The following is a 22,796-nucleotide window of genomic DNA, read 5'->3' as shown; positions in this document are numbered from 1 at the left end:
ACGACTCCCGGGTCTCGTCTGCTCCTGGGTGCCCTGGGCCTCTTCCCTGTGCCGCTGCTGGGTCTTGTGCCCCTGCTTGGCCTCCTTCAGACCCGGCCCCGTGCTACGCGGCCACGTGCTACAGGATCGTGCCAGCAGAACTGGCCCTGGCTGAGCCCCGTACCCACCCTCCTGCCATCCCTGGCCCTGCTAGCAAATGGCAGAGATCCTCTGGCCTCCGAGCCCAGACAAAAATCCTGATGCAGTTGGCCGAGGGGCCGCAAACCAAGGCTTCGCTTGTTCCCGCTCAGGCCCCAGCCATACCCTCTTGTCCTTCGGCTGCTCGTGTGTGGGGTGGGGGAGAGGAGGGTGCGTCCCCGTGCGTGCGTGCGTGGTCTGGGTGTCTCTGCGTGGTGTGTGTGTGTGTGTGTGTGTGTGTTAGATGCCGTGCCTGGTGTAGGTGGGGAAGAGCAAGCCCTCACGCACAGAGCCCCATCACACACTGGGGCCGGGCCGAGGGGGTCAATCTGCTCGGCCTGATTGCGTTGGGCATACATTGCAGAAGGTGGGTTTTCCAAGGCGGAGCAGAGGGTCCCGGCACCTGAGGTTGTCCACGGGGAGAATGTCTGTTCCACGGGGGCAAGCGGTCCCTTCCGTCGTGCCCAAGCCCATGTGACCCCGAAGGCCAGGTGGCCCCGGTCCTTGAGCTGACTGAGGAGTGCTTTGAGACCCGGAGGGTGGCACAGGCGACTGGGCGCCAGCGGCGGCCCTCCCTCCCTTTGAGCGGGACGGGGAGCTGCCGCTGGCATCCGGAGCTCTGGCGGCCTGCGCCCTCTGTCCCTGTGACCGCAGGCTCTGCCGTGGGAGGCGGGATCCCACGTAGAGGTCGCGCGCTGGCTGCCCTGTCTTGGGTTGAGCGACGGAGCGCGACGTGGAGCAGCACCCGACTGAGGCTCCCTGCTTCTCTGTCCCCTGGCGTCTTGCCCTGGACCCAGTGCACCACCTTGTGGCGAGCCCAGGTGTGGCGCGTCCCGCTGTGGGGCCCGCTGGGGTGCAGGACCCACTTTCTCATGGCTTCCGCACGTCCCTCCCCGCCCGCCTGGAGGGCAGTTGGGGAGCGGTCCCCAACGTGGCCTGGGACCAACCTCGCTGGTGACCCGTGTCGCGGGCGCGCGCCCCAGGAGAGTGTGGGGAGGGGAGAGGATTCGGGGACGTAGCTGTGAGGATTCGGTGTGCGTGGGTCTGGCGGGTGGCCCGGACGGGGTCGGGGTCGTGGTCACGGTGGGTCGTTGTGGTGGTGGTGGTGGTGGTGGTGCTGGGGGTGGTGGTGGTGGTGGGGGGGGTGGTGGCGAAGTCCCCGAAGACAAAAGGAGCAGCGAGGGAGGGAGGAGCAAAAGCCTACAGCACCCGGTATTCCCAGGCGGTCTCCCATCCAAGTACTAACCAGGCCCGACCCTGCTTAGCTTCCGAGATCAGACGAGATCGGGCGCGTTCAGGGTGGTATGGCCGTAGACGCTAGCCGCCGCCTCCGGGAGCCCCAAGAGCCTGCCGAGGGCCCCGGCGTGCGTCTCCACGCTGCTCTCCTGGCACGGCTGGGAGTCCGGGTGGGGGCTGGCAGCCCGGGGCCAGCGGCCAGAGGCCCCGCGCGCCTGCTCGGGCAGCCGGTCTCGCCCAGGTGGCCGCTGGGTGGCTTTCTTCCCGAGGTGTCCTGCTGCCAGGACGAGGGTCAAGTTTTCTCGGGGGAAAATTTCTCAGTGCTCTCGGGCGCTTGTTCTTCTGGGAATGTCCACTGCTGTGGCCAAGGCGGGGGACGCACAGCTCGGGCCAGGGCAAGCAGCCGCCCTCCTCCGTCGCCTCCTGGAGCCGTATCCTTGGGTGGGTGCGTGGCTCCCAGCGGAGGTCTCGGGGACCCTTCCGGTCCTCTTCGTCCGGAAAGCGCCACTGCCCCTCCAGCCCATCAGGAAAACGGCAGCCGCGCCCTTCGCCGACCCGCTCCGCCCTCCTCCACACTCAGGGCCTGGGGCTGCGGGGCTGAATCGTGAGGCTTTCCAGCCCAGGACTTCACCTCTGGCCCCTTTCACACCCGGGATCTTGGGAAGAAGAAACAAAACCAAACACAGCCAAAGCCATCTCCTCTGACCCGGGGCCCCTCCACATCCCTTCCGATCCCGGGTTCCTGCCGGCCTCCCGGGGCGTTTCTCCCAGGCAGGCCTTCGCGGCCACTACACGGGGCTGAGCACTCGAGTCCTCGGGCGTCACGGGGCCCGCGGCCACGCCAAGCACGCACGACTCCCGGGTCTCGTCTGCTCCTGGGTGCCCTGGGCCTCTTCCCTGTGCCGCTGCTGGGTCTTGTGCCCCTGCTTGGCCTCCTTCAGACCCGGCCCCGTGCTACGCGGCCACGTGCTACAGGATCGTGCCAGCAGAACTGGCCCTGGCTGAGCCCCGTACCCACCCTCCTGCCATCCCTGGCCCTGCTAGCAAATGGCAGAGATCCTCTGGCCTCCGAGCCCAGACAAAAATCCTGATGCAGTTGGCCGAGGGGCCGCAAACCAAGGCTTCGCTTGTTCCCGCTCAGGCCCCAGCCATACCCTCTTGTCCTTCGGCTGCTCGTGTGTGGGGTGGGGGAGAGGAGGGTGCGTCCCCGTGCGTGCGTGCGTGGTCTGGGTGTCTCTGCGTGGTGTGTGTGTGTGTGTGTGTGTGTGTTAGATGCCGTGCCTGGTGTAGGTGGGGAAGAGCAAGCCCTCACGCACAGAGCCCCATCACACACTGGGGCCGGGCCGAGGGGGTCAATCTGCTCGGCCTGATTGCGTTGGGCATACATTGCAGAAGGTGGGTTTTCCAAGGCGGAGCAGAGGGTCCCGGCACCTGAGGTTGTCCACGGGGAGAATGTCTGTTCCACGGGGGCAAGCGGTCCCTTCCGTCGTGCCCAAGCCCATGTGACCCCGAAGGCCAGGTGGCCCCGGTCCTTGAGCTGACTGAGGAGTGCTTTGAGACCCGGAGGGTGGCACAGGCGACTGGGCGCCAGCGGCGGCCCTCCCTCCCTTTGAGCGGGACGGGGAGCTGCCGCTGGCATCCGGAGCTCTGGCGGCCTGCGCCCTCTGTCCCTGTGACCGCAGGCTCTGCCGTGGGAGGCGGGATCCCACGTAGAGGTCGCGCGCTGGCTGCCCTGTCTTGGGTTGAGCGACGGAGCGCGACGTGGAGCAGCACCCGACTGAGGCTCCCTGCTTCTCTGTCCCCTGGCGTCTTGCCCTGGACCCAGTGCACCACCTTGTGGCGAGCCCAGGTGTGGCGCGTCCCGCTGTGGGGCCCGCTGGGGTGCAGGACCCACTTTCTCATGGCTTCCGCACGTCCCTCCCCGCCCGCCTGGAGGGCAGTTGGGGAGCGGTCCCCAACGTGGCCTGGGACCAACCTCGCTGGTGACCCGTGTCGCGGGCGCGCGCCCCAGGAGAGTGTGGGGAGGGGAGAGGATTCGGGGACGTAGCTGTGAGGATTCGGTGTGCGTGGGTCTGGCGGGTGGCCCGGACGGGGTCGGGGTCGTGGTCACGGTGGGTCGTTGTGGTGGTGGTGGTGGTGGTGGTGCTGGGGGTGGTGGTGGTGGTGGGGGGGGTGGTGGCGAAGTCCCCGAAGACAAAAGGAGCAGCGAGGGAGGGAGGAGCAAAAGCCTACAGCACCCGGTATTCCCAGGCGGTCTCCCATCCAAGTACTAACCAGGCCCGACCCTGCTTAGCTTCCGAGATCAGACGAGATCGGGCGCGTTCAGGGTGGTATGGCCGTAGACGCTAGCCGCCGCCTCCGGGAGCCCCAAGAGCCTGCCGAGGGCCCCGGCGTGCGTCTCCACGCTGCTCTCCTGGCACGGCTGGGAGTCCGGGTGGGGGCTGGCAGCCCGGGGCCAGCGGCCAGAGGCCCCGCGCGCCTGCTCGGGCAGCCGGTCTCGCCCAGGTGGCCGCTGGGTGGCTTTCTTCCCGAGGTGTCCTGCTGCCAGGACGAGGGTCAAGTTTTCTCGGGGGAAAATTTCTCAGTGCTCTCGGGCGCTTGTTCTTCTGGGAATGTCCACTGCTGTGGCCAAGGCGGGGGACGCACAGCTCGGGCCAGGGCAAGCAGCCGCCCTCCTCCGTCGCCTCCTGGAGCCGTATCCTTGGGTGGGTGCGTGGCTCCCAGCGGAGGTCTCGGGGACCCTTCCGGTCCTCTTCGTCCGGAAAGCGCCACTGCCCCTCCAGCCCATCAGGAAAACGGCAGCCGCGCCCTTCGCCGACCCGCTCCGCCCTCCTCCACACTCAGGGCCTGGGGCTGCGGGGCTGAATCGTGAGGCTTTCCAGCCCAGGACTTCACCTCTGGCCCCTTTCACACCCGGGATCTTGGGAAGAAGAAACAAAACCAAACACAGCCAAAGCCATCTCCTCCGACCCGGGGCCCCTCCACATCCCTTCCGATCCCGGGTTCCTGCCGGCCTCCCGGGGCGTTTCTCCCAGGCAGGCCTTCGCGGCCACTACACGGGGCTGAGCACTCGAGTCCTCGGGCGTCACGGGGCCCGCGGCCACGCCAAGCACGCACGACTCCCGGGTCTCGTCTGCTCCTGGGTGCCCTGGGCCTCTTCCCTGTGCCGCTGCTGGGTCTTGTGCCCCTGCTTGGCCTCCTTCAGACCCGGCCCCGTGCTACGCGGCCACGTGCTACAGGATCGTGCCAGCAGAACTGGCCCTGGCTGAGCCCCGTACCCACCCTCCTGCCATCCCTGGCCCTGCTAGCAAATGGCAGAGATCCTCTGGCCTCCGAGCCCAGACAAAAATCCTGATGCAGTTGGCCGAGGGGCCGCAAACCAAGGCTTCGCTTGTTCCCGCTCAGGCCCCAGCCATACCCTCTTGTCCTTCGGCTGCTCGTGTGTGGGGTGGGGGAGAGGAGGGTGCGTCCCCGTGCGTGCGTGCGTGGTCTGGGTGTCTCTGCGTGGTGTGTGTGTGTGTGTGTGTGTGTGTTAGATGCCGTGCCTGGTGTAGGTGGGGAAGAGCAAGCCCTCACGCACAGAGCCCCATCACACACTGGGGCCGGGCCGAGGGGGTCAATCTGCTCGGCCTGATTGCGTTGGGCATACATTGCAGAAGGTGGGTTTTCCAAGGCGGAGCAGAGGGTCCCGGCACCTGAGGTTGTCCACGGGGAGAATGTCTGTTCCACGGGGGCAAGCGGTCCCTTCCGTCGTGCCCAAGCCCATGTGACCCCGAAGGCCAGGTGGCCCCGGTCCTTGAGCTGACTGAGGAGTGCTTTGAGACCCGGAGGGTGGCACAGGCGACTGGGCGCCAGCGGCGGCCCTCCCTCCCTTTGAGCGGGACGGGGAGCTGCCGCTGGCATCCGGAGCTCTGGCGGCCTGCGCCCTCTGTCCCTGTGACCGCAGGCTCTGCCGTGGGAGGCGGGATCCCACGTAGAGGTCGCGCGCTGGCTGCCCTGTCTTGGGTTGAGCGACGGAGCGCGACGTGGAGCAGCACCCGACTGAGGCTCCCTGCTTCTCTGTCCCCTGGCGTCTTGCCCTGGACCCAGTGCACCACCTTGTGGCGAGCCCAGGTGTGGCGCGTCCCGCTGTGGGGCCCGCTGGGGTGCAGGACCCACTTTCTCATGGCTTCCGCACGTCCCTCCCCGCCCGCCTGGAGGGCAGTTGGGGAGCGGTCCCCAACGTGGCCTGGGACCAACCTCGCTGGTGACCCGTGTCGCGGGCGCGCGCCCCAGGAGAGTGTGGGGAGGGGAGAGGATTCGGGGACGTAGCTGTGAGGATTCGGTGTGCGTGGGTCTGGCGGGTGGCCCGGACGGGGTCGGGGTCGTGGTCACGGTGGGTCGTTGTGGTGGTGGTGGTGGTGGTGGTGCTGGGGGTGGTGGTGGTGGTGGGGGGGGTGGTGGCGAAGTCCCCGAAGACAAAAGGAGCAGCGAGGGAGGGAGGAGCAAAAGCCTACAGCACCCGGTATTCCCAGGCGGTCTCCCATCCAAGTACTAACCAGGCCCGACCCTGCTTAGCTTCCGAGATCAGACGAGATCGGGCGCGTTCAGGGTGGTATGGCCGTAGACGCTAGCCGCCGCCTCCGGGAGCCCCAAGAGCCTGCCGAGGGCCCCGGCGTGCGTCTCCACGCTGCTCTCCTGGCACGGCTGGGAGTCCGGGTGGGGGCTGGCAGCCCGGGGCCAGCGGCCAGAGGCCCCGCGCGCCTGCTCGGGCAGCCGGTCTCGCCCAGGTGGCCGCTGGGTGGCTTTCTTCCCGAGGTGTCCTGCTGCCAGGACGAGGGTCAAGTTTTCTCGGGGGAAAATTTCTCAGTGCTCTCGGGCGCTTGTTCTTCTGGGAATGTCCACTGCTGTGGCCAAGGCGGGGGACGCACAGCTCGGGCCAGGGCAAGCAGCCGCCCTCCTCCGTCGCCTCCTGGAGCCGTATCCTTGGGTGGGTGCGTGGCTCCCAGCGGAGGTCTCGGGGACCCTTCCGGTCCTCTTCGTCCGGAAAGCGCCACTGCCCCTCCAGCCCATCAGGAAAACGGCAGCCGCGCCCTTCGCCGACCCGCTCCGCCCTCCTCCACACTCAGGGCCTGGGGCTGCGGGGCTGAATCGTGAGGCTTTCCAGCCCAGGACTTCACCTCTGGCCCCTTTCACACCCGGGATCTTGGGAAGAAGAAACAAAACCAAACACAGCCAAAGCCATCTCCTCCGACCCGGGGCCCCTCCACATCCCTTCCGATCCCGGGTTCCTGCCGGCCTCCCGGGGCGTTTCTCCCAGGCAGGCCTTCGCGGCCACTACACGGGGCTGAGCACTCGAGTCCTCGGGCGTCACGGGGCCCGCGGCCACGCCAAGCACGCACGACTCCCGGGTCTCGTCTGCTCCTGGGTGCCCTGGGCCTCTTCCCTGTGCCGCTGCTGGGTCTTGTGCCCCTGCTTGGCCTCCTTCAGACCCGGCCCCGTGCTACGCGGCCACGTGCTACAGGATCGTGCCAGCAGAACTGGCCCTGGCTGAGCCCCGTACCCACCCTCCTGCCATCCCTGGCCCTGCTAGCAAATGGCAGAGATCCTCTGGCCTCCGAGCCCAGACAAAAATCCTGATGCAGTTGGCCGAGGGGCCGCAAACCAAGGCTTCGCTTGTTCCCGCTCAGGCCCCAGCCATACCCTCTTGTCCTTCGGCTGCTCGTGTGTGGGGTGGGGGAGAGGAGGGTGCGTCCCCGTGCGTGCGTGCGTGGTCTGGGTGTCTCTGCGTGGTGTGTGTGTGTGTGTGTGTGTGTGTTAGATGCCGTGCCAGGTGTAGGTGGGGAAGAGCAAGCCCTCACGCACAGAGCCCCATCACACACTGGGGCCGGGCCGAGGGGGTCAATCTGCTCGGCCTGATTGCGTTGGGCATACATTGCAGAAGGTGGGTTTTCCAAGGCGGAGCAGAGGGTCCCGGCACCTGAGGTTGTCCACGGGGAGAATGTCTGTTCCACGGGGGCAAGCGGTCCCTTCCGTCGTGCCCAAGCCCATGTGACCCCGAAGGCCAGGTGGCCCCGGTCCTTGAGCTGACTGAGGAGTGCTTTGAGACCCGGAGGGTGGCACAGGCGACTGGGCGCCAGCGGCGGCCCTCCCTCCCTTTGAGCGGGACGGGGAGCTGCCGCTGGCATCCGGAGCTCTGGCGGCCTGCGCCCTCTGTCCCTGTGACCGCAGGCTCTGCCGTGGGAGGCGGGATCCCACGTAGAGGTCGCGCGCTGGCTGCCCTGTCTTGGGTTGAGCGACGGAGCGCGACGTGGAGCAGCACCCGACTGAGGCTCCCTGCTTCTCTGTCCCCTGGCGTCTTGCCCTGGACCCAGTGCACCACCTTGTGGCGAGCCCAGGTGTGGCGCGTCCCGCTGTGGGGCCCGCTGGGGTGCAGGACCCACTTTCTCATGGCTTCCGCACGTCCCTCCCCGCCCGCCTGGAGGGCAGTTGGGGAGCGGTCCCCAACGTGGCCTGGGACCAACCTCGCTGGTGACCCGTGTCGCGGGCGCGCGCCCCAGGAGAGTGTGGGGAGGGGAGAGGATTCGGGGACGTAGCTGTGAGGATTCGGTGTGCGTGGGTCTGGCGGGTGGCCCGGACGGGGTCGGGGTCGTGGTCACGGTGGGTCGTTGTGGTGGTGGTGGTGGTGGTGGTGCTGGGGGTGGTGGTGGTGGTGGGGGGGGTGGTGGCGAAGTCCCCGAAGACAAAAGGAGCAGCGAGGGAGGGAGGAGCAAAAGCCTACAGCACCCGGTATTCCCAGGCGGTCTCCCATCCAAGTACTAACCAGGCCCGACCCTGCTTAGCTTCCGAGATCAGACGAGATCGGGCGCGTTCAGGGTGGTATGGCCGTAGACGCTAGCCGCCGCCTCCGGGAGCCCCAAGAGCCTGCCGAGGGCCCCGGCGTGCGTCTCCACGCTGCTCTCCTGGCACGGCTGGGAGTCCGGGTGGGGGCTGGCAGCCCGGGGCCAGCGGCCAGAGGCCCCGCGCGCCTGCTCGGGCAGCCGGTCTCGCCCAGGTGGCCGCTGGGTGGCTTTCTTCCCGAGGTGTCCTGCTGCCAGGACGAGGGTCAAGTTTTCTCGGGGGAAAATTTCTCAGTGCTCTCGGGCGCTTGTTCTTCTGGGAATGTCCACTGCTGTGGCCAAGGCGGGGGACGCACAGCTCGGGCCAGGGCAAGCAGCCGCCCTCCTCCGTCGCCTCCTGGAGCCGTATCCTTGGGTGGGTGCGTGGCTCCCAGCGGAGGTCTCGGGGACCCTTCCGGTCCTCTTCGTCCGGAAAGCGCCACTGCCCCTCCAGCCCATCAGGAAAACGGCAGCCGCGCCCTTCGCCGACCCGCTCCGCCCTCCTCCACACTCAGGGCCTGGGGCTGCGGGGCTGAATCGTGAGGCTTTCCAGCCCAGGACTTCAACTCTGGCCCCTTTCACACACGGGATCTTGGGAAGAAGAAACAAAACCAAACACAGCCAAAGCCATCTCCTCCGACCCGGGGCCCCTCCACATCCCTTCCGATCCCGGGTTCCTGCCGGCCTCCCGGGGCGTTTCTCCCAGGCAGGCCTTCGCGGCCACTACACGGGGCTGAGCACTCGAGTCCTCGGGCGTCACGGGGCCCGCGGCCACGCCAAGCACGCACGACTCCCGGGTCTCGTCTGCTCCTGGGTGCCCTGGGCCTCTTCCCTGTGCCGCTGCTGGGTCTTGTGCCCCTGCTTGGCCTCCTTCAGACCCGGCCCCGTGCTACGCGGCCACGTGCTACAGGATCGTGCCAGCAGAACTGGCCCTGGCTGAGCCCCGTACCCACCCTCCTGCCATCCCTGGCCCTGCTAGCAAATGGCAGAGATCCTCTGGCCTCCGAGCCCAGACAAAAATCCTGATGCAGTTGGCCGAGGGGCCGCAAACCAAGGCTTCGCTTGTTCCCGCTCAGGCCCCAGCCATACCCTCTTGTCCTTCGGCTGCTCGTGTGTGGGGTGGGGGAGAGGAGGGTGCGTCCCCGTGCGTGCGTGCGTGGTCTGGGTGTCTCTGCGTGGTGTGTGTGTGTGTGTGTGTGTGTGTGTTAGATGCCGTGCCTGGTGTAGGTGGGGAAGAGCAAGCCCTCACGCACAGAGCCCCATCACACACTGGGGCCGGGCCGAGGGGGTCAATCTGCTCGGCCTGATTGCGTTGGGCATACATTGCAGAAGGTGGGTTTTCCAAGGCGGAGCAGAGGGTCCCGGCACCTGAGGTTGTCCACGGGGAGAATGTCTGTTCCACGGGGGCAAGCGGTCCCTTCCGTCGTGCCCAAGCCCATGTGACCCCGAAGGCCAGGTGGCCCCGGTCCTTGAGCTGACTGAGGAGTGCTTTGAGACCCGGAGGGTGGCACAGGCGACTGGGCGCCAGCGGCGGCCCTCCCTCCCTTTGAGCGGGACGGGGAGCTGCCGCTGGCATCCGGAGCTCTGGCGGCCTGCGCCCTCTGTCCCTGTGACCGCAGGCTCTGCCGTGGGAGGCGGGATCCCACGTAGAGGTCGCGCGCTGGCTGCCCTGTCTTGGGTTGAGCGACGGAGCGCGACGTGGAGCAGCACCCGACTGAGGCTCCCTGCTTCTCTGTCCCCTGGCGTCTTGCCCTGGACCCAGTGCACCACCTTGTGGCGAGCCCAGGTGTGGCGCGTCCCGCTGTGGGGCCCGCTGGGGTGCAGGACCCACTTTCTCATGGCTTCCGCACGTCCCTCCCCGCCCGCCTGGAGGGCAGTTGGGGAGCGGTCCCCAACGTGGCCTGGGACCAACCTCGCTGGTGACCCGTGTCGCGGGCGCGCGCCCCAGGAGAGTGTGGGGAGGGGAGAGGATTCGGGGACGTAGCTGTGAGGATTCGGTGTGCGTGGGTCTGGCGGGTGGCCCGGACGGGGTCGGGGTCGTGGTCACGGTGGGTCGTTGTGGTGGTGGTGGTGGTGGTGGTGCTGGGGGTGGTGGTGGTGGTGGGGGGGGGTGGTGGCGAAGTCCCCGAAGACAAAAGGAGCAGCGAGGGAGGGAGGAGCAAAAGCCTACAGCACCCGGTATTCCCAGGCGGTCTCCCATCCAAGTACTAACCAGGCCCGACCCTGCTTAGCTTCCGAGATCAGACGAGATCGGGCGCGTTCAGGGTGGTATGGCCGTAGACGCTAGCCGCCGCCTCCGGGAGCCCCAAGAGCCTGCCGAGGGCCCCGGCGTGCGTCTCCACGCTGCTCTCCTGGCACGGCTGGGAGTCCGGGTGGGGGCTGGCAGCCCGGGGCCAGCGGCCAGAGGCCCCGCGCGCCTGCTCGGGCAGCCGGTCTCGCCCAGGTGGCCGCTGGGTGGCTTTCTTCCCGAGGTGTCCTGCTGCCAGGACGAGGGTCAAGTTTTCTCGGGGGAAAATTTCTCAGTGCTCTCGGGCGCTTGTTCTTCTGGGAATGTCCACTGCTGTGGCCAAGGCGGGGGACGCACAGCTCGGGCCAGGGCAAGCAGCCGCCCTCCTCCGTCGCCTCCTGGAGCCGTATCCTTGGGTGGGTGCGTGGCTCCCAGCGGAGGTCTCGGGGACCCTTCCGGTCCTCTTCGTCCGGAAAGCGCCACTGCCCCTCCAGCCCATCAGGAAAACGGCAGCCGCGCCCTTCGCCGACCCGCTCCGCCCTCCTCCACACTCAGGGCCTGGGGCTGCGGGGCTGAATCGTGAGGCTTTCCAGCCCAGGACTTCACCTCTGGCCCCTTTCACACCCGGGATCTTGGGAAGAAGAAACAAAACCAAACACAGCCAAAGCCATCTCCTCCGACCCGGGGCCCCTCCACATCCCTTCCGATCCCGGGTTCCTGCCGGCCTCCCGGGGCGTTTCTCCCAGGCAGGCCTTCGCGGCCACTACACGGGGCTGAGCACTCGAGTCCTCGGGCGTCACGGGGCCCGCGGCCACGCCAAGCACGCACGACTCCCGGGTCTCGTCTGCTCCTGGGTGCCCTGGGCCTCTTCCCTGTGCCGCTGCTGGGTCTTGTGCCCCTGCTTGGCCTCCTTCAGACCCGGCCCCGTGCTACGCGGCCACGTGCTACAGGATCGTGCCAGCAGAACTGGCCCTGGCTGAGCCCCGTACCCACCCTCCTGCCATCCCTGGCCCTGCTAGCAAATGGCAGAGATCCTCTGGCCTCCGAGCCCAGACAAAAATCCTGATGCAGTTGGCCGAGGGGCCGCAAACCAAGGCTTCGCTTGTTCCCGCTCAGGCCCCAGCCATACCCTCTTGTCCTTCGGCTGCTCGTGTGTGGGGTGGGGGAGAGGAGGGTGCGTCCCCGTGCGTGCGTGCGTGGTCTGGGTGTCTCTGCGTGGTGTGTGTGTGTGTGTGTGTGTGTGTTAGATGCCGTGCCTGGTGTAGGTGGGGAAGAGCAAGCCCTCACGCACAGAGCCCCATCACACACTGGGGCCGGGCCGAGGGGGTCAATCTGCTCGGCCTGATTGCGTTGGGCATACATTGCAGAAGGTGGGTTTTCCAAGGCGGAGCAGAGGGTCCCGGCACCTGAGGTTGTCCACGGGGAGAATGTCTGTTCCACGGGGGCAAGCGGTCCCTTCCGTCGTGCCCAAGCCCATGTGACCCCGAAGGCCAGGTGGCCCCGGTCCTTGAGCTGACTGAGGAGTGCTTTGAGACCCGGAGGGTGGCACAGGCGACTGGGCGCCAGCGGCGGCCCTCCCTCCCTTTGAGCGGGACGGGGAGCTGCCGCTGGCATCCGGAGCTCTGGCGGCCTGCGCCCTCTGTCCCTGTGACCGCAGGCTCTGCCGTGGGAGGCGGGATCCCACGTAGAGGTCGCGCGCTGGCTGCCCTGTCTTGGGTTGAGCGACGGAGCGCGACGTGGAGCAGCACCCGACTGAGGCTCCCTGCTTCTCTGTCCCCTGGCGTCTTGCCCTGGACCCAGTGCACCACCTTGTGGCGAGCCCAGGTGTGGCGCGTCCCGCTGTGGGGCCCGCTGGGGTGCAGGACCCACTTTCTCATGGCTTCCGCACGTCCCTCCCCGCCCGCCTGGAGGGCAGTTGGGGAGCGGTCCCCAACGTGGCCTGGGACCAACCTCGCTGGTGACCCGTGTCGCGGGCGCGCGCCCCAGGAGAGTGTGGGGAGGGGAGAGGATTCGGGGACGTAGCTGTGAGGATTCGGTGTGCGTGGGTCTGGCGGGTGGCCCGGACGGGGTCGGGGTCGTGGTCACGGTGGGTCGTTGTGGTGGTGGTGGTGGTGGTGGTGCTGGGGGTGGTGGTGGTGGTGGGGGGGGTGGTGGCGAAGTCCCCGAAGACAAAAGGAGCAGCGAGGGAGGGAGGAGCAAAAGCCTACAGCACCCGGTATTCCCAGGCGGTCTCCCATCCAAGTACTAACCAGGCCCGACCCTGCTTAGCTTCCGAGATCAGACGAGATCGGGCGCGTTCAGGGTGGTATGGCCGTAGACGCTAGCCGCCGCCTCCGGGAGCCCCAAGAGCCTGCCGAGGGCCCCGGCGTGCGTCTCCACGCTGCTCTCCTGGCACGGCTGGGAGTCCGGGTGGGGGCTGGCAGCCCGGGGCCAGCGGCCAGAGGCCCCGCGCGCCTGCTCGGGCAGCCGGTCTCGCCCAGGTGGCCGCTGGGTGGCTTTCTTCCCGAGGTGTCCTGCTGCCAGGACGAGGGTCAAGTTTTCTCGGGGGAAAATTTCTCAGTGCTCTCGGGCGCTTGTTCTTCTGGGAATGTCCACTGCTGTGGCCAAGGCGGGGGACGCACAGCTCGGGCCAGGGCAAGCAGCCGCCCTCCTCCGTCGCCTCCTGGAGCCGTATCCTTGGGTGGGTGCGTGGCTCCCAGCGGAGGTCTCGGGGACCCTTCCGGTCCTCTTCGTCCGGAAAGCGCCACTGCCCCTCCAGCCCATCAGGAAAACGGCAGCCGCGCCCTTCGCCGACCCGCTCCGCCCTCCTCCACACTCAGGGCCTGGGGCTGCGGGGCTGAATCGTGAGGCTTTCCAGCCCAGGACTTCACCTCTGGCCCCTTTCACACCCGGGATCTTGGGAAGAAGAAACAAAACCAAACACAGCCAAAGCCATCTCCTCCGACCCGGGGCCCCTCCACATCCCTTCCGATCCCGGGTTCCTGCCGGCCTCCCGGGGCATTTCTCCCAGGCAGGCCTGGGCCACTACACGGGGCTGAGCGCGGCCACTACACGGGGCTGAGCACTCGAGTCCTCGGGCGTCACGGGGCCCGCGGCCACGCCAAGCACGCACGACTCCCGGGTCTCGTCTGCTCCTGGGTGCCCTGGGCCTCTTCCCTGTGCCGCTGCTGGGTCTTGTGCCCCTGCTTGGCCTCCTTCAGACCCGGCCCCGTGCTACGCGGCCACGTGCTACAGGATCGTGCCAGCAGAACTGGCCCTGGCTGAGCCCCGTACCCACCCTCCTGCCATCCCTGGCCCTGCTAGCAAATGGCAGAGATCCTCTGGCCTCCGAGCCCAGACAAAAATCCTGATGCAGTTGGCCGAGGGGCCGCAAACCAAGGCTTCGCTTGTTCCCGCTCAGGCCCCAGCCATACCCTCTTGTCCTTCGGCTGCTCGTGTGTGGGGTGGGGGAGAGGAGGGTGCGTCCCCGTGCGTGCGTGCGTGGTCTGGGTGTCTCTGCGTGGTGTGTGTGTGTGTGTGTGTGTGTGTGTGTGTTAGATGCCGTGCCTGGTGTAGGTGGGGAAGAGCAAGCCCTCACGCACAGAGCCCCATCACACACTGGGGCCGGGCCGAGGGGGTCAATCTGCTCGGCCTGATTGCGTTGGGCATACATTGCAGAAGGTGGGTTTTCCAAGGCGGAGCAGAGGGTCCCGGCACCTGAGGTTGTCCACGGGGAGAATGTCTGTTCCACGGGGGCAAGCGGTCCCTTCCGTCGTGCCCAAGCCCATGTGACCCCGAAGGCCAGGTGGCCCCGGTCCTTGAGCTGACTGAGGAGTGCTTTGAGACCCGGAGGGTGGCACAGGCGACTGGGCGCCAGCGGCGGCCCTCCCTCCCTTTGAGCGGGACGGGGAGCTGCCGCTGGCATCCGGAGCTCTGGCGGCCTGCGCCCTCTGTCCCTGTGACCGCAGGCTCTGCCGTGGGAGGCGGGATCCCACGTAGAGGTCGCGCGCTGGCTGCCCTGTCTTGGGTTGAGCGACGGAGCGCGACGTGGAGCAGCACCCGACTGAGGCTCCCTGCTTCTCTGTCCCCTGGCGTCTTGCCCTGGACCCAGTGCACCACCTTGTGGCGAGCCCAGGTGTGGCGCGTCCCGCTGTGGGGCCCGCTGGGGTGCAGGACCCACTTTCTCATGGCTTCCGCACGTCCCTCCCCGCCCGCCTGGAGGGCAGTTGGGGAGCGGTCCCCAACGTGGCCTGGGACCAACCTCGCTGGTGACCCGTGTCGCGGGCGCGCGCCCCAGGAGAGTGTGGGGAGGGGAGAGGATTCGGGGACGTAGCTGTGAGGATTCGGTGTGCGTGGGTCTGGCGGGTGGCCCGGACGGGGTCGGGGTCGTGGTCACGGTGGGTCGTTGTGGTGGTGGTGGTGGTGGTGGTGCTGGGGGTGGTGGTGGTGGTGGGGGGGGGTGGTGGCGAAGTCCCCGAAGACAAAAGGAGCAGCGAGGGAGGGAGGAGCAAAAGCCTACAGCACCCGGTATTCCCAGGCGGTCTCCCATCCAAGTACTAACCAGGCCCGACCCTGCTTAGCTTCCGAGATCAGACGAGATCGGGCGCGTTCAGGGTGGTATGGCCGTAGACGCTAGCCGCCGCCTCCGGGAGCCCCAAGAGCCTGCCGAGGGCCCCGGCGTGTGTCTCCACGCTGCTCTCCTGGCACGGCTGGGAGTCCGGGTGGGGGCTGGCAGCCCGGGGCCAGCGGCCAGAGGCCCCGCGCGCCTGCTCGGGCAGCCGGTCTCGCCCAGGTGGCCGCTGGGTGGCTTTCTTCCCGAGGTGTCCTGCTGCCAGGACGAGGGTCAAGTTTTCTCGGGGGAAAATTTCTCAGTGCTCTCGGGCGCTTGTTCTTCTGGGAATGTCCACTGCTGTGGCCAAGGCGGGGGACGCACAGCTCGGGCCAGGGCAAGCAGCCGCCCTCCTCCGTCGCCTCCTGGAGCCGTATCCTTGGGTGGGTGCGTGGCTCCCAGCGGAGGTCTCGGGGACCCTTCCGGTCCTCTTCGTCCGGAAAGCGCCACTGCCCCTCCAGCCCATCAGGAAAACGGCAGCCGCGCCCTTCGCCGACCCGCTCCGCCCTCCTCCACACTCAGGGCCTGGGGCTGCGGGGCTGAATCGTGAGGCTTTCCAGCCCAGGACTTCACCTCTGGCCCCTTTCACACCCGGGATCTTGGGAAGAAGAAACAAAACCAAACACAGCCAAAGCCATCTCCTCCGACCCGGGGCCCCTCCACATCCCTTCCGATCCCGGGTTCCTGCCGGCCTCCCGGGGCGTTTCTCCCAGGCAGGCCTTCGCGGCCACTACACGGGGCTGAGCACTCGAGTCCTCGGGCGTCACGGGGCCCGCGGCCACGCCAAGCACGCACGACTCCCGGGTCTCGTCTGCTCCTGGGTGCCCTGGGCCTCTTCCCTGTGCCGCTGCTGGGTCTTGTGCCCCTGCTTGGCCTCCTTCAGACCCGGCCCCGTGCTACGCGGCCACGTGCTACAGGATCGTGCCAGCAGAACTGGCCCTGGCTGAGCCCCGTACCCACCCTCCTGCCATCCCTGGCCCTGCTAGCAAATGGCAGAGATCCTCTGGCCTCCGAGCCCAGACAAAAATCCTGATGCAGTTGGCCGAGGGGCCGCAAACCAAGGCTTCGCTTGTTCCCGCTCAGGCCCCAGCCATACCCTCTTGTCCTTCGGCTGCTCGTGTGTGGGGTGGGGGAGAGGAGGGTGCGTCCCCGTGCGTGCGTGCGTGGTCTGGGTGTCTCTGCGTGGTGTGTGTGTGTGTGTGTGTGTGTGTTAGATGCCGTGCCTGGTGTAGGTGGGGAAGAGCAAGCCCTCACGCACAGAGCCCCATCACACACTGGGGCCGGGCCGAGGGGGTCAATCTGCTCGGCCTGATTGCGTTGGGCATACATTGCAGAAGGTGGGTTTTCCAAGGCGGAGCAGAGGGTCCCGGCACCTGAGGTTGTCCACGGGGAGAATGTCTGTTCCACGGGGGCAAGCGGTCCCTTCCGTCGTGCCCAAGCCCATGTGACCCCGAAGGCCAGGTGGCCCCGGTCCTTGAGCTGACTGAGGAGTGCTTTGAGACCCGGAGGGTGGCACAGGCGACTGGGCGCCAGCGGCGGCCCTCCCTCCCTTTGAGCGGGACGGGGAGCTGCCGCTGGCATCCGGAGCTCTGGCGGCCTGCGCCCTCTGTCCCTGTGACCGCAGGCTCTGCCGTGGGAGGCGGGATCCCACGTAGAGGTCGCGCGCTGGCTGCCCTGTCTTGGGTTGAGCGACGGAGCGCGACGTGGAGCAGCACCCGACTGAGGCTCCCTGCTTCTCTGTCCCCTGGCGTCTTGCCCTGGACCCAGTGCACCACCTTGTGGCGAGCCCAGGTGTGGCGCGTCCCGCTGTGGGGCCCGCTGGGGTGCAGGACCCACTTTCTCATGGCTTCCGCACGTCCCTCCCCGCCCGCCTGGAGGGCAGTTGGGGAGCGGTCCCCAACGTGGCCTGGGACCAACCTCGCTGGTGACCCGTGTCGCGGGCGCGCGCCCCAGGAGAGTGTGGGGAGGGGAGAGGATTCGGGGACGTAGCTGTGAGGATTCGGTGTGCGTGGGTCTGGCGGGTGGCCCGGACGGGGTCGGGGTCGTGGTCACGGTGGGTCGTTGTGGTGGTGGTGGTGGTGGTGGTGCTGGGGGTGGTGGTGGTGGTGGGGGGGGTGGTGGCGAAGTCCCCGAAGACAAAAGGAGCAGCGAGGGAGGGAGGAGCAAAAGCCTACAGCACCCGGTATTCCCAGGCGGTCTCCCATCCAAGTACTAACCAGGCCCGACCCTGCTTAGCTTCCGAGATCAGACGAGATCGGGCGCGTTCAGGGTGGTATGGCCGTAGACGCTAGCCGCCGCCTCCGGGAGCCCCAAGAGCCTGCCGAGGGCCCCGGCGTGCGTCTCCACGCTGCTCTCCTGGCACGGCTGGGAGTCCGGGTGGGGGCTGGCAGCCCGGGGCCAGCGGCCAGAGGCCCCGCGCGCCTGCTCGGGCAGCCGGTCTCGCCCAGGTGGCCGCTGGGTGGCTTTCTTCCCGAGGTGTCCTGCTGCCAGGACGAGGGTCAAGTTTTCTCGGGGGAAAATTTCTCAGTGCTCTCGGGCGCTTGTTCTTCTGGGAATGTCCACTGCTGTGGCCAAGGCGGGGGACGCACAGCTCGGGCCAGGGCAAGCAGCCGCCCTCCTCCGTCGCCTCCTGGAGCCGTATCCTTGGGTGGGTGCGTGGCTCCCAGCGGAGGTCTCGGGGACCCTTCCGGTCCTCTTCGTCCGGAAAGCGCCACTGCCCCTCCAGCCCATCAGGAAAACGGCAGCCGCGCCCTTCGCCGACCCGCTCCGCCCTCCTCCACACTCAGGGCCTGGGGCTGCGGGGCTGAATCGTGAGGCTTTCCAGCCCAGGACTTCACCTCTGGCCCCTTTCACACCCGGGATCTTGGGAAGAAGAAACAAAACCAAACACAGCCAAAGCCATCTCCTCCGACCCGGGGCCCCTCCACATCCCTTCCGATCCCGGGTTCCTGCCGGCCTCCCGGGGCGTTTCTCCCAGGCAGGCCTTCGCGGCCACTACACGGGGCTGAGCACTCGAGTCCTCGGGCGTCACGGGGCCCGCGGCCACGCCAAGCACGCACGACTCCCGGGTCTCGTCTGCTCCTGGGTGCCCTGGGCCTCTTCCCTGTGCCGCTGCTGGGTCTTGTGCCCCTGCTTGGCCTCCTTCAGACCCGGCCCCGTGCTACGCGGCCACGTGCTACAGGATCGTGCCAGCAGAACTGGCCCTGGCTGAGCCCCGTACCCACCCTCCTGCCATCCCTGGCCCTGCTAGCAAATGGCAGAGATCCTCTGGCCTCCGAGCCCAGACAAAAATCCTGATGCAGTTGGCCGAGGGGCCGCAAACCAAGGCTTCGCTTGTTCCCGCTCAGGCCCCAGCCATACCCTCTTGTCCTTCGGCTGCTCGTGTGTGGGGTGGGGGAGAGGAGGGTGCGTCCCCGTGCGTGCGTGCGTGGTCTGGGTGTCTCTGCGTGGTGTGTGTGTGTGTGTGTGTGTGTGTTAGATGCCGTGCCTGGTGTAGGTGGGGAAGAGCAAGCCCTCACGCACAGAGCCCCATCACACACTGGGGCCGGGCCGAGGGGGTCAATCTGCTCGGCCTGATTGCGTTGGGCATACATTGCAGAAGGTGGGTTTTCCAAGGCGGAGCAGAGGGTCCCGGCACCTGAGGTTGTCCACGGGGAGAATGTCTGTTCCACGGGGGCAAGCGGTCCCTTCCGTCGTGCCCAAGCCCATGTGACCCCGAAGGCCAGGTGGCCCCGGTCCTTGAGCTGACTGAGGAGTGCTTTGAGACCCGGAGGGTGGCACAGGCGACTGGGCGCCAGCGGCGGCCCTCCCTCCCTTTGAGCGGGACGGGGAGCTGCCGCTGGCATCCGGAGCTCTGGCGGCCTGCGCCCTCTGTCCCTGTGACCGCAGGCTCTGCCGTGGGAGGCGGGATCCCACGTAGAGGTCGCGCGCTGGCTGCCCTGTCTTGGGTTGAGCGACGGAGCGCGACGTGGAGCAGCACCCGACTGAGGCTCCCTGCTTCTCTGTCCCCTGGCGTCTTGCCCTGGACCCAGTGCACCACCTTGTGGCGAGCCCAGGTGTGGCGCGTCCCGCTGTGGGGCCCGCTGGGGTGCAGGACCCACTTTCTCATGGCTTCCGCACGTCCCTCCCCGCCCGCCTGGAGGGCAGTTGGGGAGCGGTCCCCAACGTGGCCTGGGACCAACCTCGCTGGTGACCCGTGTCGCGGGCGCGCGCCCCAGGAGAGTGTGGGGAGGGGAGAGGATTCGGGGACGTAGCTGTGAGGATTCGGTGTGCGTGGGTCTGGCGGGTGGCCCGGACGGGGTCGGGGTCGTGGTCACGGTGGGTCGTTGTGGTGGTGGTGGTGGTGGTGGTGCTGGGGGTGGTGGTGGTGGTGGGGGGGGTGGTGGCGAAGTCCCCGAAGACAAAAGGAGCAGCGAGGGAGGGAGGAGCAAAAGCCTACAGCACCCGGTATTCCCAGGCGGTCTCCCATCCAAGTACTAACCAGGCCCGACCCTGCTTAGCTTCCGAGATCAGACGAGATCGGGCGCGTTCAGGGTGGTATGGCCGTAGACGCTAGCCGCCGCCTCCGGGAGCCCCAAGAGCCTGCCGAGGGCCCCGGCGTGCGTCTCCACGCTGCTCTCCTGGCACGGCTGGGAGTCCGGGTGGGGGCTGGCAGCCCGGGGCCAGCGGCCAGAGGCCCCGCGCGCCTGCTCGGGCAGCCGGTCTCGCCCAGGTGGCTGCTGCGTGGCTTTCTTCCCGAGGTGTCCTGCTGCCAGGACGAGGGTCAAGTTTTCTCGGGGGAAAATTTCTCAGTGCTCTCGGGCGCTTGTTCTTCTGGGAATGTCCACTGCTGTGGCCAAGGCGGGGGACGCACAGCTCGGGCCAGGGCAAGCAGCCGCCCTCCTCCGTCGCCTCCTGGAGCCGTATCCTTGGGTGGGTGCGTGGCTCCCAGCGGAGGTCTCGGGGACCCTTCCGGTCCTCTTCGTCCGGAAAGCGCCACTGCCCCTCCAGCCCATCAGGAAAACGGCAGCCGCGCCCTTCGCCGACCCGCTCCGCCCTCCTCCACACTCAGGGCCTGGGGCTGCGGGGCTGAATCGTGAGGCTTTCCAGCCCAGGACTTCACCTCTGGCCCCTTTCACACCCGGGATCTTGGGAAGAAGAAACAAAACCAAACACAGCCAAAGCCATCTCCTCCGACCCGGGGCCCCTCCACATCCCTTCCGATCCCGGGTTCCTGCCGGCCTCCCGGGGCGTTTCTCCCAGGCAGGCCTTCGCGGCCACTACACGGGGCTGAGCACTCGAGTCCTCGGGCGTCACGGGGCCCGCGGCCACGCCAAGCACGCACGACTCCCGGGTCTCGTCTGCTCCTGGGTGCCCTGGGCCTCTTCCCTGTGCCGCTGCTGGGTCTTGTGCCCCTGCTTGGCCTCCTTCAGACCCGGCCCCGTGCTACGCGGCCACGTGCTACAGGATCGTGCCAGCAGAACTGGCCCTGGCTGAGCCCCGTACCCACCCTCCTGCCATCCCTGGCCCTGCTAGCAAATGGCAGAGATCCTCTGGCCTCCGAGCCCAGACAAAAATCCTGATGCAGTTGGCCGAGGGGCCGCAAACCAAGGCTTCGCTTGTTCCCGCTCAGGCCCCAGCCATACCCTCTTGTCCTTCGGCTGCTCGTGTGTGGGGTGGGGGAGAGGAGGGTGCGTCCCCGTGCGTGCGTGCGTGGTCTGGGTGTCTCTGCGTGGTGTGTGTGTGTGTGTGTGTGTGTGTGTGTGTTAGATGCCGTGCCTGGTGTAGGTGGGGAAGAGCAAGCCCTCACGCACAGAGCCCCATCACACACTGGGGCCGGGCCGAGGGGGTCAATCTGCTCGGCCTGATTGCGTTGGGCATACATTGCAGAAGGTGGGTTTTCCAAGGCGGAGCAGAGGGTCCCGGCACCTGAGGTTGTCCACGGGGAGAATGTCTGTTCCACGGGGGCAAGCGGTCCCTTCCGTCGTGCCCAAGCCCATGTGACCCCGAAGGCCAGGTGGCCCCGGTCCTTGAGCTGACTGAGGAGTGCTTTGAGACCCGGAGGGTGGCACAGGCGACTGGGCGCCAGCGGCGGCCCTCCCTCCCTTTGAGCGGGACGGGGAGCTGCCGCTGGCATCCGGAGCTCTGGCGGCCTGCGCCCTCTGTCCCTGTGACCGCAGGCTCTGCCGTGGGAGGCGGGATCCCACGTAGAGGTCGCGCGCTGGCTGCCCTGTCTTGGGTTGAGCGACGGAGCGCGACGTGGAGCAGCACCCGACTGAGGCTCCCTGCTTCTCTGTCCCCTGGCGTCTTGCCCTGGACCCAGTGCACCACCTTGTGGCGAGCCCAGGTGTGGCGCGTCCCGCTGTGGGGCCCGCTGGGGTGCAGGACCCACTTTCTCATGGCTTCCGCACGTCCCTCCCCGCCCGCCTGGAGGGCAGTTGGGGAGCGGTCCCCAACGTGGCCTGGGACCAACCTCGCTGGTGACCCGTGTCGCGGGCGCGCGCCCCAGGAGAGTGTGGGGAGGGGAGAGGATTCGGGGACGTAGCTGTGAGGATTCGGTGTGCGTGGGTCTGGCGGGTGGCCCGGACGGGGTCGGGGTCGTGGTCACGGTGGGTCGTTGTGGTGGTGGTGGTGGTGGTGGTGCTGGGGGTGGTGGTGGTGGTGGGGGGGGTGGTGGCGAAGTCCCCGAAGACAAAAGGAGCAGCGAGGGAGGGAGGAGCAAAAGCCTACAGCACCCGGTATTCCCAGGCGGTCTCCCATCCAAGTACTAACCAGGCCCGACCCTGCTTAGCTTCCGAGATCAGACGAGATCGGGCGCGTTCAGGGTGGTATGGCCGTAGACGCTAGCCGCCGCCTCCGGGAGCCCCAAGAGCCTGCCGAGGGCCCCGGCGTGCGTCTCCACGCTGCTCTCCTGGCACGGCTGGGAGTCCGGGTGGGGGCTGGCAGCCCGGGGCCAGCGGCCAGAGGCCCCGCGCGCCTGCTCGGGCAGCCGGTCTCGCCCAGGTGGCCGCTGGGTGGCTTTCTTCCCGAGGTGTCCTGCTGCCAGGACGAGGGTCAAGTTTTCTCGGGGGAAAATTTCTCAGTGCTCTCGGGCGCTTGTTCTTCTGGGAATGTCCACTGCTGTGGCCAAGGCGGGGGACGCACAGCTCGGGCCAGGGCAAGCAGCCGCCCTCCTCCGTCGCCTCCTGGAGCCGTATCCTTGGGTGGGTGCGTGGCTCCCAGCGGAGGTCTCGGGGACCCTTCCGGTCCTCTTCGTCCGGAAAGCGCCACTGCCCCTCCAGCCCATCAGGAAAACGGCAGCCGCGCCCTTCGCCGACCCGCTCCGCCCTCCTCCACACTCAGGGCCTGGGGCTGCGGGGCTGAATCGTGAGGCTTTCCAGCCCAGGACTTCACCTCTGGCCCCTTTCACACCCGGGATCTTGGGAAGAAGAAACAAAACCAAACACAGCCAAAGCCATCTCCTCCGACCCGGGGCCCCTCCACATCCCTTCCGATCCCGGGTTCCTGCCGGCCTCCCGGGGCGTTTCTCCCAGGCAGGCCTTCGCGGCCACTACACGGGGCTGAGCACTCGAGTCCTCGGGCGTCACGGGGCCCGCGGCCACGCCAAGCACGCACGACTCCCGGGTCTCGTCTGCTCCTGGGTGCCCTGGGCCTCTTCCCTGTGCCGCTGCTGGGTCTTGTGCCCCTGCTTGGCCTCCTTCAGACCCGGCCCCGTGCTACGCGGCCACGTGCT

General features: G+C 67.8%; 10 non-coding genes across 10 annotated transcripts; all 10 read right to left on the bottom strand.

Annotated features, from left to right (window-relative positions):
* Nucleotides 1-1,374: 1,374 nt before the first annotated feature.
* On the bottom strand, nucleotides 1,375-1,493 carry LOC141411812 (5S ribosomal RNA). The gene has a single exon (XR_012436651.1). It is a non-coding gene; the product is annotated as a 5S ribosomal RNA (ribosomal RNA).
* A 2,145-nt stretch (nucleotides 1,494-3,638) lies between these two features.
* On the bottom strand, nucleotides 3,639-3,757 carry LOC141411811 (5S ribosomal RNA). The gene has a single exon (XR_012436650.1). It is a non-coding gene; the product is annotated as a 5S ribosomal RNA (ribosomal RNA).
* Nucleotides 3,758-5,902: 2,145 nt separating this feature from the next.
* On the bottom strand, nucleotides 5,903-6,021 carry LOC141411809 (5S ribosomal RNA). The gene has a single exon (XR_012436648.1). It is a non-coding gene; the product is annotated as a 5S ribosomal RNA (ribosomal RNA).
* Nucleotides 6,022-8,166: 2,145 nt separating this feature from the next.
* On the bottom strand, nucleotides 8,167-8,285 carry LOC141411808 (5S ribosomal RNA). Its single transcript, XR_012436647.1, has one exon. It is a non-coding gene; the product is annotated as a 5S ribosomal RNA (ribosomal RNA).
* Nucleotides 8,286-10,433: 2,148 nt separating this feature from the next.
* LOC141411807 (5S ribosomal RNA) lies at nucleotides 10,434-10,552 on the bottom strand. The gene has a single exon (XR_012436646.1). It is a non-coding gene; the product is annotated as a 5S ribosomal RNA (ribosomal RNA).
* Nucleotides 10,553-12,697: 2,145 nt separating this feature from the next.
* LOC141411806 (5S ribosomal RNA) lies at nucleotides 12,698-12,816 on the bottom strand. Its single transcript, XR_012436645.1, has one exon. It is a non-coding gene; the product is annotated as a 5S ribosomal RNA (ribosomal RNA).
* A 2,172-nt stretch (nucleotides 12,817-14,988) lies between these two features.
* Nucleotides 14,989-15,107, bottom strand: LOC141411805 (5S ribosomal RNA). Its single transcript, XR_012436644.1, has one exon. It is a non-coding gene; the product is annotated as a 5S ribosomal RNA (ribosomal RNA).
* Nucleotides 15,108-17,252: 2,145 nt separating this feature from the next.
* On the bottom strand, nucleotides 17,253-17,371 carry LOC141411804 (5S ribosomal RNA). The gene has a single exon (XR_012436643.1). It is a non-coding gene; the product is annotated as a 5S ribosomal RNA (ribosomal RNA).
* Nucleotides 17,372-19,516: 2,145 nt separating this feature from the next.
* Nucleotides 19,517-19,635, bottom strand: LOC141411803 (5S ribosomal RNA). Its single transcript, XR_012436642.1, has one exon. It is a non-coding gene; the product is annotated as a 5S ribosomal RNA (ribosomal RNA).
* A 2,151-nt stretch (nucleotides 19,636-21,786) lies between these two features.
* On the bottom strand, nucleotides 21,787-21,905 carry LOC141411802 (5S ribosomal RNA). The gene has a single exon (XR_012436641.1). It is a non-coding gene; the product is annotated as a 5S ribosomal RNA (ribosomal RNA).
* Nucleotides 21,906-22,796: the final 891 nt, after the last annotated feature.

This window comes from Castor canadensis, chromosome 10 (assembly GCF_047511655.1).
Source record: "Castor canadensis chromosome 10, mCasCan1.hap1v2, whole genome shotgun sequence".
NCBI classification, from domain to species: Eukaryota; Metazoa; Chordata; class Mammalia; order Rodentia; family Castoridae; genus Castor; species Castor canadensis.
Note: the sequence above shows the minus strand (reverse complement) of the source record. Positions and strands in the feature narration are given on the sequence as shown.